At 42.9% G+C, this 12,528-nt stretch overlaps 1 protein-coding gene across 2 annotated transcripts in view; it reads left to right on the forward strand.

Moving 5' to 3' along the window:
* The window catches only part of MPI (mannose phosphate isomerase), a 234,301-nt gene that overhangs the window by 110,626 nt on the left and 111,147 nt on the right, over nt 1-12,528 (forward strand). The window lies entirely within an intron of this gene.

A 12,528-nucleotide genomic window follows, 5' to 3' on the forward strand; every position in this document is an offset into this window, starting at 1 on the left:
AACTATATGTCGTCGGGCCCTTATTGTAGCTAAATATTTTTTTCGCTCACAGTCCTCTAATTGCGATATGGCTTTGGTAAGCCATCCGACTACCAATCTTCCAAAAAAAAAAGTAAGGATAAAGACAGAGACAGATTGTACAGGTCCAAAACTGCCGATGACTCTTCCACTAAGCTAGTAGTCAGTTCTCTGGTCCTCATTGAGGTGCTTTCGCAGCCCCTGATGCCCGCTTCTGTGGATTCGCAGGCCGCTACAGAGACCCTTTCGGAGTCCAGTATGCCGCGAGACTCTTCTTCAACTAAGGATCCTGTGGATGTCTCTACCTTGGATGGGTCCGGAGCCACTGAGCAGGCACCGGCTTCCGAGGAAGTACTTTGCACTACCGATACTTGACACAGACCGACTTCTTTTGTGTCTTCAGTTCTTTCTAAAACTACAGAGTTTCTAAGGCCCAGGGTACAAACTACGCCCAGAAAACTGACGACCCAAGCTCAGGCACCTGCTTCCTTGCCTCAATCTCAAATGCTTAAAATGGCGGAAGACCTTATGCTTATAAGGGGAAGCCAGACTACCCCTTCCAAAAGAAAAAGAGACTTGTCCCCAATAGTTTTATCTGAACAGGAGTCCAATGACTCTGATGCTTCTGAATATGACCACATGCAACCCCTCTCTGCTTATGATTATTCTGATGCAGAGGAACCCATTCCTTCTGCCTCTCCAACTGATGATTTTTCATTTGGGGAAATCCTCCATACTTGAAGGGAGCATTTCCATTGGTAATGCCAAGACTATTCTCAGTCAAAAAAAGAGACTCCTGGAATTCTTAGATTTACCACAGCACAGACCTTTGGCCATTCCTCCTGTCCTGGATGTTGTGGATGATGATTTTATGGAATCCAGTTTGACTCTCACACTCTTCCTCCTGCTCCCAGGAAACCTGGCATGTACTACAGAGTTTCTGACTCTCACAAATTCCTTTTCAAAAATCCTGCTGCTGACCCAGAGGTCATCTCTCAAGGACCTAAAGGAATTAAAGCAACCTCAGCTAAGAATCCCCCCCCAACCAGGGATTCCCGAGCTTTAGACAGATGGGATAAAAAGTATACACCTCTGCTACTCTTGCTATTAGAGCATTAAATTGGCAGTTCTACATACTGAAATATCAGCAGCATACCATGGAACTCCTCAAACAAAAAATATCTTGCTTTCCTGCTTGTGTAGAAAATAAAGAATTACAAAAGCTAATGCATTCTGCAAGTCAAGTTACTAAGCACACCTTGCAATGTGGCTTTGATGCCCTAGAAGCATCTTGCAGGGCAGCAGTTACTAGTTCTGTCCTTAGAAGGCATGCTTGGCTTAAGGAACAGACTTTGCCAGACCATGTCAAGTCCAAATTATTTGACGCACCATTGAACAAAGACAATTTATTTGATACCAAGGCAGAAAAGGTCTTAAAAAAGATGGAAGAAAAAGCTAAATCTATGCAGACAGTTAAAGACTTCTTACAGGTCCAGCCTCCAAGGTTCAGTAGGCATTGCCCCTCCAAGCACTGGCCCTTTCCTGCCCCCTCCATGCCAGCTCAGCCCAGACCCAGGGGAAGTAGGCCCCCCAGACAGCAGCCCCAGGGAATGCAGAGATCTAAGCAGTGGAGTTCCTCCTCTTCAAAAACAGGGAGTGCAAAGCCACCCCCTTATGGTAAGAGCTCACAATGACTTTACACCTCCACCCCTTACTTCTGCCCACCTGCTTGTGCCCTTAGGAGGAAAACTGTCCTTCCATGCAAGCAACTGGGCCGCTATTACCAACGATTGATGGGTCCTCAACATAGTGTCCCAGAGACACAAATTGTATTTCCACACTCTGCCAACCCCAAAAGGGTTCCCAGATCTTCCTCCAATCCAGTGAGCAGAGGCCAAAAAGCAAGTCCTTTCCCTGCTCTCCATGAGGGCAATGCAGCATGTTCCTGCCAAAAAGATAGGCCAAGGTTTCTAGTCCAGACTCTTCCTGGTACCCAGAAAAGAGGGCACCTGGTGCCCAGTCCTTGATCTATCCAGTCTAAACACCTTTCTGGTGATACCAAAATTCAAAATGCTCACCCTCTAGCAGCTTCTTCCTATGCCTTCTAAGGATGCTTGATTAGCCACCTTAGACCTAAAAGAGGCCTATCTACACATCCCAATCAGGGAATCTTGCAGGAAATATCTACATTTCAGGGCAGGATCTATGCACTTTCAGTTCTCTGCGCTTCCCTTTGGCTTAGCCACTGCTCCCAGAGTTTTCACAAAATGCCTGGCTCCATCCATTGCTTTTTGCAGACAAATATTCAAATTTACCACTACTTAGACGATTGCCTGATTCAGGCAGATAGTCAGGCAAAGCTGTTACAGTACCTGACCTTTGTAAAGGACCTACTGACCTTCCTGGAGTATACTATCGATGAAAATAAATCAAAACTAGTCACAACACAAAAAAATTGTATTCCTGGGAGCAAGCCTGGACACAGCATTCCAGATGGCATTCCTTACTCCAGAAAAACAAGCCTACCTGATGGGCTACTTCTCTCAACTAGCCACCAGAATCCAGTTAATCTGCAAGGAAAATCCTGCAAGCTCTAGGGTTCATGACCGCCTGCATTCTACTCCTTCCATATGCCAGACTGCATATGAGGAAACTACAATGGTACCTAAAAAGCCTTTGGTGTCAAAACTCTCAAGACCTGGAAGCTATCATACCAATGATACCTTGTCTAAGGAAAGATTTTATTTGGTGGGCAGCTGCATGCAACCACAACAAGGGACTTCCTTCTCACAACCCCATGCCGCCCAGACGCTCACTACAAACACATCAGACTATGCCTGGGGTGCACATCTGGACGACAGGTGCATTCAGGGCCATTGGAGCCCAAATCAAATACATCTGCACATCAAAAAGAGATGCTAGCTGTTGTGCATGCCCTGACAGCTGCCCTGACAGCTTTCAGACCCCTACTCTCCCCGGGGCCTCTACTGATCAAAACAGACAACACCACAGTGATGTGCTATATCACCAAGCAGGGAGGGACTCAATCGTATCCTCTCTGCAGGCTTGCCATGACCCTTTAGCACACAGCCTCAGCCATACAAATACACCTGCTAGCACAATTCCTGCCAGGCTCCCTGAACTCTCTGGCAGACAACCTAAGCAGAAACTTGCTAGACCCACACGAGTGGCAGCTAGACCACAGAACCTTTACCCTTGTAACCCAGAAATGAGGCACCCCAAAGGTGGACCTCTTTGCCTCCCACTCCAATCATCAGCTCAGCAAATTATGCACCAGGGAACCTCACAACAAGGCCTGGAAAGTGGAGGCTGTATCCTTCCAGTGGGTAAACCTCTCAGTCTATGCATTTCCCCATCCACCACTCATTTCAAGAGTACTGCTCAGAATAAGGGAGGAAAACAGAGGGCAGTCCTGATTGCCCTAGACTGGCAACACCAGCACTGGTACCCACTGCTGCACAGCCTGTCACCCCTGCCACCATGGCACCTTCCTCAGATCTCAACACTCCTGACCCAGAGGAATGGAGAATTCATGCATCCCCAATTGCAGCCCCTCAACCTGGCAGCCTGGCTTATTCCCTGACCTCTCCTCAAGCTGCCAGCCTAAGCAAACAAGTCCTAGATGTTATATGTAAGGCCGGATGCCCCAGCACTAGAAAATGATATACTGACAAGTGGAAAAGGTTTTGCACCTGGATCCAGGCTAAGGTAGCTGGAATGGAACAGTCCTCCCTACCTCTCATCCTGGATTATCTAGCAGACCTACTACACGGGGGTCTATCCTTCTCTTCTATTAAAATTAATGCCTCTGCCATCTCTGCTCATTACAGCACAGCATCACCTCTCTTCTCACACCCTTTCATCAAACAGTTCCTAAGAGGGGCTAACAACTTGAGGCCACCCAGAAGTGCTTCGGACCTTATCTTTGTGTTGGAAAAGCTCACCCTACCCCACTTTGAACCTGCAGCTTCAGCAGAGTTAAAATTCCTCTCTTGGAAGACTGCCTTGCTTCTGGCCATCACTTCAGCTAGAAGAGTATTAGAGTTACAAGCACTCATGGCTGTAGAGCCCTTCATCATTTTCCATGTTGACAGGGTCTCCCTCGGGACTAACTCATCCTTCATGCCTAAAGTGGTGTCCAGTATGGCTCTCAAACCAATCCATTCATTTGCCCACCTTTTTCCCTAACCCACAAAACAAGGGGGGAAGGATTCTGCACTCTCTAGATGTGCACAGACATCTCAGATTCTATCTGGACAGGACTAAATCTTTTAGGAAAACTGATCAATTGCTAGTCAGCTTCTCAGCAGGGGCAGAGGGCAAGACCATATCCAAAAAACAATCTCCAAATGAATAGCACACTGCACCCATTTCTGCTACAAACAGCATGGGAAACCACCCCCAAAAGGGGTCAAGATGCATTCCACCAGGGCAACCTCCATCTCTGCAGCTTTTTTCAGAGGGGTCCCCACCAGGGACATCCTGGAGGCTGCAACATGGACATCTGTTCATACCTTCACCAAGCAGTACCACCTGCCTATCTTCTCCAAATCCAGGGCAGGCTTTCCCACCGCAGTCTTGCAGGGCATCCTAGCTAGCCCCCAGTCTTCTTGACTGCCTCCACCCTTTTCTTCAGCTTTGGGAATCGACCCAAATGTGATGACTGCAACAGTGAAACACGAAGAACATAGAACAGTTGTGTACACTTACCATAAATGTAGATGTTTGAGTGTATTCACTGTTGCAGTCCTGGTCCCCCCTCCATCCCCCTTGTTTCTCTCTCTCTCTCTCTCTCTCTCTCTCTCTCTCTCTCTCTCTCTCTCTCTCTCTCTCTCTCTCCCTCTCTCCTTACAGGGAAATTTTGGTATTTACTTTCTACTGGTGGTGTTCTTCCACCATAACCTAGCTCCCTTTTTGGGGACTCCTGACAATTATTGCAAGAAAAACTGATGTAATGGTGTTGGCTGCCTGATTGTATACCACTGACGACCTGACGTCAGTCCTGGAGCGACAGCAACTGAGACAGAAGTACTAAGCCTCTGGTATTTGGGCCAACTGAGGGCTACCCCTGGCAGGATAACCCAAATGTGATGACTGCAACAGTGAATGCACTTGAACATCTACATTTATGGTAAGTGTACACAACTGTACTTTCTTCCTTATTGGGACCGTAATTCTGTTCTTGAAAAATTAACTTGGACAGCTTCTGAGCCTGCAGTTTCTTCTACTTTGTAGAAGATACACTTGTTAGCGACTCTGACTTCCAAGAGAGTCTCTGAGCTTCAGGCCCTTATGGTAGTTCCCACTTTTCTAGTTTTTCAGAGACAGAATGTCTCTTAGGACTAATCCTACTTTCATGCATAAAGTGGTCAAAGACTTGTCCTTGAGTCTGACCATTCATCTTCCTTCCTTTTTTTCCCTCCCCTCAAAATAGCAGTAAGAGGGTTCTACATTCTTTAGATTTGCACAGACAGCTCAGATATTATTTAGATAAAACTTAGGGTATTAGGACATCAGAGTAACTTTTTATTTCTTTTCATGCCAAGACTTTGGGTTTAGCTGTTCCTTAGCAAAATGTCTTTTCTTGGATTTCTTCCTGCTCATGCTTATTCTGCTAGGGTGGGCTGCCTCTTCTGGAGGTTTTTTTTTAAGGGTCTTTATGCTAGGTCCATTTTGAAAGCCGCTACTTGGTGTTATGTGCATACTTCAACTAAAACACTGCAAGTTGGATGTCGTTTCTAGGGCCAGAGCAGAATTTGCCAGATCCATCCTCCATGTTTTTTGGAGGGTTACTGTGTTTATTCCTCCTCATTCCATTTTCTCCAGTAGCTTTATTACTATTCCTTTTGTAAGGAGTACTGCAACACTGACAAGGAAGGACATAGTACAATTGGGTAAGAACTTTTCATAACAGAAAATGTTCTACTTTTCCCTGTTGCAGTATTCCTCCGCTGCCTCCTTCCTCCTGTTCATTTTTATGCTTTGCCCTCTGGGGGGCTTTATTTTTCCTCTTTCTGGATGCACATGCATCTTCTTCCTCTTGTTTGGTTCTCCGGGAGTAATTCAGTTCTAAGGGTTTAGCGCTTGTATGTCCTTATGTACTGTGTGTCTTGAATGTAGGACATGTCTGATATACAGTGCTTGGATGGGCCTAAGGCTTTGTTCTGCTGGCCAGACATATGTTTGTCCTCGACAGGCTATCCCTTCACAGGTTTTTACACAACTGTGCTTTCTTCAACTTGGCTTTTCAGAAAATGCTCGAGAATCCGAGAATGTTGTAGGCTACAGGAGATGTGACATTCTGTAGCTGATAGATGAGAAGGAGTTAAGATGTCCAAGAGAGAATTTCTTAACTTTATGAGATCTAAATTTTGTATTAGAAGAAGTGCCCAAGTTACCTTTTGAGACAGGTGTCTCAATCCATTTGATGTAATGCCTTGGAAAGCTAACAAATCACTATGACTGGAAGGGTTTTTGAACTGCAAGTCTTAACATGCCCCTCTCCATGACATTCCTTATCAAAGCAGGGTGATGTCTATCAATCTTTTATACAGTGAAAGCAGGGTGATGTCTATCAATCTTTTATACAGTGAAAGTAAAGTTTGATGATGATGATCTGCTTGAATCACTACTGTAATAGCCTTGACTGTTTGGACTTCTAATACAGTCCCTGGATGTGCAGGCCGATGTCTACAGCTCATAATCTTTCCCCTCTATGAACAGTATAAGTGGGCATCCATCTACACCATCTTAGATCTTTCTTGCTGCAGATCAGTGTATGTACCTTGTGTACTAGCTTCATGGCTAGCCTTTCCAGCATGATCTCACCTGCTTCAGAGCTTAGGAATCAGTTTAGTACCATGTTGGGGAATATTAATTTTTTCCTTTGTGATTGGCAGAGTAGTAGAGTTGGATTTACACTTGTTGCCCTCTTTGATATCTTTTTAAAAAAAGAGAAGGTGCATCTGTGGCAGATATATGGCTCCCCTGCCTTCCCCTCCTGGCTATAACATCCTTAGAAGTGACCGTAAAATTAAAGGTGGAGTTATAGCCATTCTCTATAAATCTAACCTCCAAATTTCACCCTTTAACATACCTCAATTATTAGATACCAAATCAGAACATCTATTTATCAAACTCATAATTAATAACTCCAAATCTATCTATTTAATTTGTATGTATCTCCCCCCAGGTAACAATACCAATACACTAGAAAACCTACTTAGTAACCTCTCCACCCATCTACCCCAAGAGACAATTGTACTAGGTGATTTTAACATCAACTGGTCCACTTGCAGTTCTACTAACCCTACCAATCACATAAACCTCTTCGGATTCTCACAGTTAATAACAACTCCAACTAGAATCCATAAACCTAGCAGTAAAGAAACCACTCTAGACTGGATCTTTATTAATAGCCACCATGAAACTTACACTCCAGGAACCCTTCCTGATGATATCAGTGAACCATATGCTTACCTATATCATTAGACAAAAAATCCACATTCCAAATACTCACAATATCAAAACCTCCCGCTTAAAAAAATTCTTCAATCCAGACAGCTTCCAAAATGAATTACAAGCATGTGACTGGTCACCACTAACCCATCTTGAACTTGATGAGGCTGTCACCTACTTTAATACTAACTTTCTTAAAATCCTTGACTACCATGCACCATATCGCTCCACTAGAATAAGTACCAAACCTGCAACATGTCTGACAAAACAAACTAGGCAAAAGATACTCCTCAAAAATAAAATCTGGGCTAAATGGAGAGCTACCAAATGTCCATCAGATCACCTCCTCTTTAAACAGCTAAGAAATGCCACCAAAAAGGATATTCTTAGAGACAAAAGACTACTACCTTCACCTACAACAAACCAGTCATCAAACACCTCAAAAATGTTGTTCAGGAATAAACAAACTTCTTCAGCCAGGTCACCCTACTACTCCAGACCCAGTCGGTTTCAACAATAAAAACTCCAACCAAATCCCTGATGCCTTTAATTGCCACTTCACAGAAGCCATTCAAACCCTAGCCAATTCCTTACCACCCTTCACTGCTTCCCCACTAAAGAACTCCATAACCTCATCTCCTACCTTTCAAATCCAACCTGTACCTACATCTCTCATCTGCAAGCTACTTCAAAAATTGAAACCTTACACACCTTCTGCTGACCATCTCCCATCTGAATACCTCCAAATTGCTACAAAAGCCATAGACTTCCCTCTCTCTATCCTTATTAACAGAACTATCTCAGAAGGCAAAATCCCTACTTTATGGAAAGTATCCCACATCTTCCCTCTACATAAAGGTGGACCTTCTAAAGATCTTTCTAACTTTCGCCCCATTGCTTTACTCTCCCCATTAGCTAAGATAATGGAAAAATGTATTCACAAACTACTTAACCACTTACTACAAAATAATCTACTAGCAAACTGCCAATGTGGCTTTAGACCATTCCATAGCACATCGACTGCACTCTTATCCTTTACCGACTCTATAAACAAAAACCGGAACAACTCTTTCTCCTCTGCACTATTTATTGACCTGTCAAAAGCCTTTGATATGGTCAACCATAACTTACTTCTAGAGAAACTAAAAGCCCATTCTCTTGATCCTCACGCTACACAATGGTTCAGGTCTTATCTTGAAAATAGACCGCAAGCAGTGCTTTGGCATAACAATCTGTCTTCACTACTCCCAGTAAATATTGGAGTACCCCAAGGCTCCATCTTAGGTCCCCTACTCTTTTCCGTATTTATCAACAATCTACACACGAATATACCTCAAGCCACCTGCATTCAATATGCAGACGACTCCACCTTAATCTGTACAGCCAAGAATATAGCCTCTCTCCACTCCCTCACCCAATTTTTCCATAATATTGAAAACTGGTTTATGCAACACTGCTGCCTCCTCAACCCCCAAAAAACTAAACTACTCATTTTTACTCCAACTCATAAATTACCAATCCATTCTTCTATATAACCTCTAACAATGGCACCAGCATAACCCCAGATACTACAACCCGCCTACTAGGTGTAACAATTGATAATCGACTTAGCTATGATGACCGCATCAACTCTACCATAAAGTCTGTTAACAAAAAACTTGGTACCCTCTATAGAATTAAACCTTTCCTTACCCCTTCTGCAAGGAAAACTATTGCCCAGACCCACCTCATTTCCACCCCTTTCTATGCCTCTGTTATATATACCAACCTATCCAGAAATAACCTCTCTAAACTCATTACCTGTTATAATAGCATAGCCAGATTTGTCACATGCTCCCCCTTCAAAACTCACCACTGCAGAAACCTCAAACAACTCGAATGGCTAGAATTGCAAAACCACATACTCTGTCAACAATTACTCATCACTCAAAAGATCCTATACCACCCTAATAACACCCCTATCCTCACTAATCTAATTTCACCATATAAAAATCTAGCTACACTTCGCTCAGCTAATAAACTTCTAGTTTCCTCTTTTAAATCTAACGACAAAAGCTGGTGATTCACTTTTCTCAAACACTGCAGGTAAAAACTGGAATCCGCTTCCCTCTGAATTATCAACCCTTGCTTCAACTTCCCTCTTTAAAAAACATCTTAAAGAGCATCTGAAAACTCATTGGCTTTGTCCATGTACTAACCCAGACTGATATCCTTTTCCCCTTCCTGCTCTATTCCTCCAAAACTAATTATTACTCTTTTCTTCTCAACATGACGATCAAATATAACTTTCTTTCTTTCTTAACTGAATTGTGCTCATAGCTTCTAGTGTGTTTGATATATTGTTTAGTATAACTTTTAATAAAATGTTTTATAGTCTATAATTTTTAGTGTTCTGTTGAACAGTGCTGCCTCTGTATTGTGCTTTTATTATGTCTTTGTATAATTTTATTTTGTCACTGTTCGTGCTTGGAGCTTTTCTCCCCAGGCCTCTACTGAAAATGGACATATATTCAGCTAGACTAGCCCAGTCAACAAATGTAAAAATGAATGTAAAAATAAAAATATATTCCTGACAAGGTTTACCTTAGCCATGGTGTTTTCTGTTTAGGGCCTGAGCACAATGTCCAAGAGTGTGTAGTTTCCCAGGGCTTCATTTCCAAGGCAGTTTGAAGTAGGTAGCATTGTCTATAACAGTACTTTCATAAGAGGAGACTTGAGGCCTTTACTCTGTCCATGGTAGCATCTCCAGAGTTATCTGTATCCTCTGACATCCTAACTAAGGACAGGAGAATTAAGGCAGAGAAAAGGGTATGTGACTGAGGAATCTAACATCACTAGTCAGTCTGTATGTGCCAGTTTATGTGAGGCACTTTCACAGCACCAGGACCATGCAACTGTTTGACCAGAGGCCTCTGAATATGCCCTTTTTGGAGGCCATCACGCCAGCAGATTGGAGCAAGTCATTCAGGAATGACGCACAGGATTCTAATTCCATGGATTCTCCGGTACATGTGGTCAAACACTGAGGGGGAAGCCTTAGCTACTTTTATGTTAATAAGAGAAGATGGTGCGGACCATGAGGTAGAAATTCTGTGTCAGTCTTGAAGAACTTTCAGAACAGACTGCCCATATAAAACATACATAAACTAAAGCACATTTCACCACCTTCTGGTTCCTAACGGATATCTGGGACTCAAGTGTTGCATGGGTCTACTTCCTTTCCCTCCCTGCCTAAACAGGCACTCACAGAACAATGGTTTATCCTGAGTTATTGATTTTCTGACAGCTATGTATAGCCTGCAACCAGTACCTGAGCATTCTGTTTCTGGAGTTCCCTCTGTTTAGTGAAAGAATGAACACACCCACAATAAATGAGCACTCCCAGGAAAGCGAGTGGGGGACAATCTGGACTGTTCTGCTCTTAGTCAGAAAATTAAGCTTTCATCCTTTTGTCATCTACCTAAGAATTCATAGGAGAGAAAGGGAGTTATATTTGATGGATCTGAAGAGGCAGTTATTCATTTATATGTGTAGAAACAAAGCTATTGGGAAATCTAACCTAGTTTTATTTCCTTTGCCCCAAATAAAAATAGCAGCTTCTGTGGATAAATAGATCACTTTAGTCAACTTTATTAGGTTAAGTGATTGTCTTATTAAGACTCACTTTGCCTGAATGAGGTAACAGCTGGTGTTTTATTGTTCAGGAGAATGTCCCTGTGTGAGGTTTGTGAGACCACAGCCTGTTCTTCTTCACACCATTCTGAAGCATTAAAAAGCATTGCAAGTTAGACTGTTCTAAAACTGGGAGGAGGACACTGGCATTCATGCATGGATTGTTAGCCAGGGCCTTCTCAGTGTTCAATGGTGTAGGTGTATAACTTGCTATTCTGTCTGGAAGTAACGATCACAGAGGCAGAGATGAAATCATACATCTGTTGTGTTGTATTTCTCACACAACTTCCTCATCAAAAGCAGTAGCTTTGTCATGCGAAGTGGACCTTTAATTCATACCATTGACTCCACAGGCCTCAGGAGGAAGATGTCAGAACAAAATGGAAGACAGGATTATCAGGCCTTTCCAACAGCTTTAGCAGCCCATCCTGTTGAGGAGAATGAGAAAGGGGATCAGCAAGTTCAGGTTGTAGAGTGTGGACTGATTGTAACCAGCTCTTAGGCAAGTAACCAGAAAGCTCGTAAATAAAATAGGAAGTGAGATGGATATTCATCATAGTGGAAAAGTGGAAGTCGGATTCAGAAATCTACGATCTGTGAGACTGTGTAAATTCTAGATACGTGCAAAGTTTGCGGCAAGGCATACAGCAACTGTAGATGAGATTTATGTTTGGTCAGTGGACTGTCCTAAGTTGAAGGATAGCTCTACTTTATTTAAATTTTTTTAACCATAAGTTGTTTCTCTTTCCCTTTAAAACAACCTCAAGCATGGCATGTATTATGAAAATGTGATTTAAGTACTTTACCATTTATTTCTTGCTTGTAAGTGTGTACGAGATGTTTGGATTTCTTTAACTCCTACATTATTTCCTTTTAGGTATTTGTCATAACATTAGTTTTGTTTTTGGCTGAACTCAATGAGTGGGAAGGCACCACTAAGTATGTCTGCTGTCTTAATAAACTAAACTAATTAGAACATTTATTCCAGATGCAACAAAGGGGTATGAAAGGTGACATCTGTGAGCTTGAAACAAGTTCTGCAGTTGACTGTCTTGTACACCTCACAACAAACTACAGTTCTAATTTTAACCAAAAGCAGGCCATATGGACCATTTAAAGTATCCAGTCAGCTAACATAAGAGGTGTGAAGAAACTAGAATAACTTGGGATATTGATACAGACGTGGGAGGAATACATGGACTCCATCGATGCAGTCACTAAGTGGTCAAGACTGAACCAATGGCCTTGGAGCTATGAAGTAGAGATCTTGGCTACCTTGCTGCATGGCTGCAAAAGAGTAGGTACTGTTTTGGGGCAGATTGCCAAAAAGTATGACTTTTGCTTTACATGAGGTGCGAA

Source organism: Protopterus annectens, chromosome 4.part1, assembly GCF_019279795.1.
Source record: "Protopterus annectens isolate FY-2018-M chromosome 4.part1, PAN1.0, whole genome shotgun sequence".
NCBI classification, from domain to species: Eukaryota; Metazoa; Chordata; order Ceratodontiformes; family Protopteridae; genus Protopterus; species Protopterus annectens.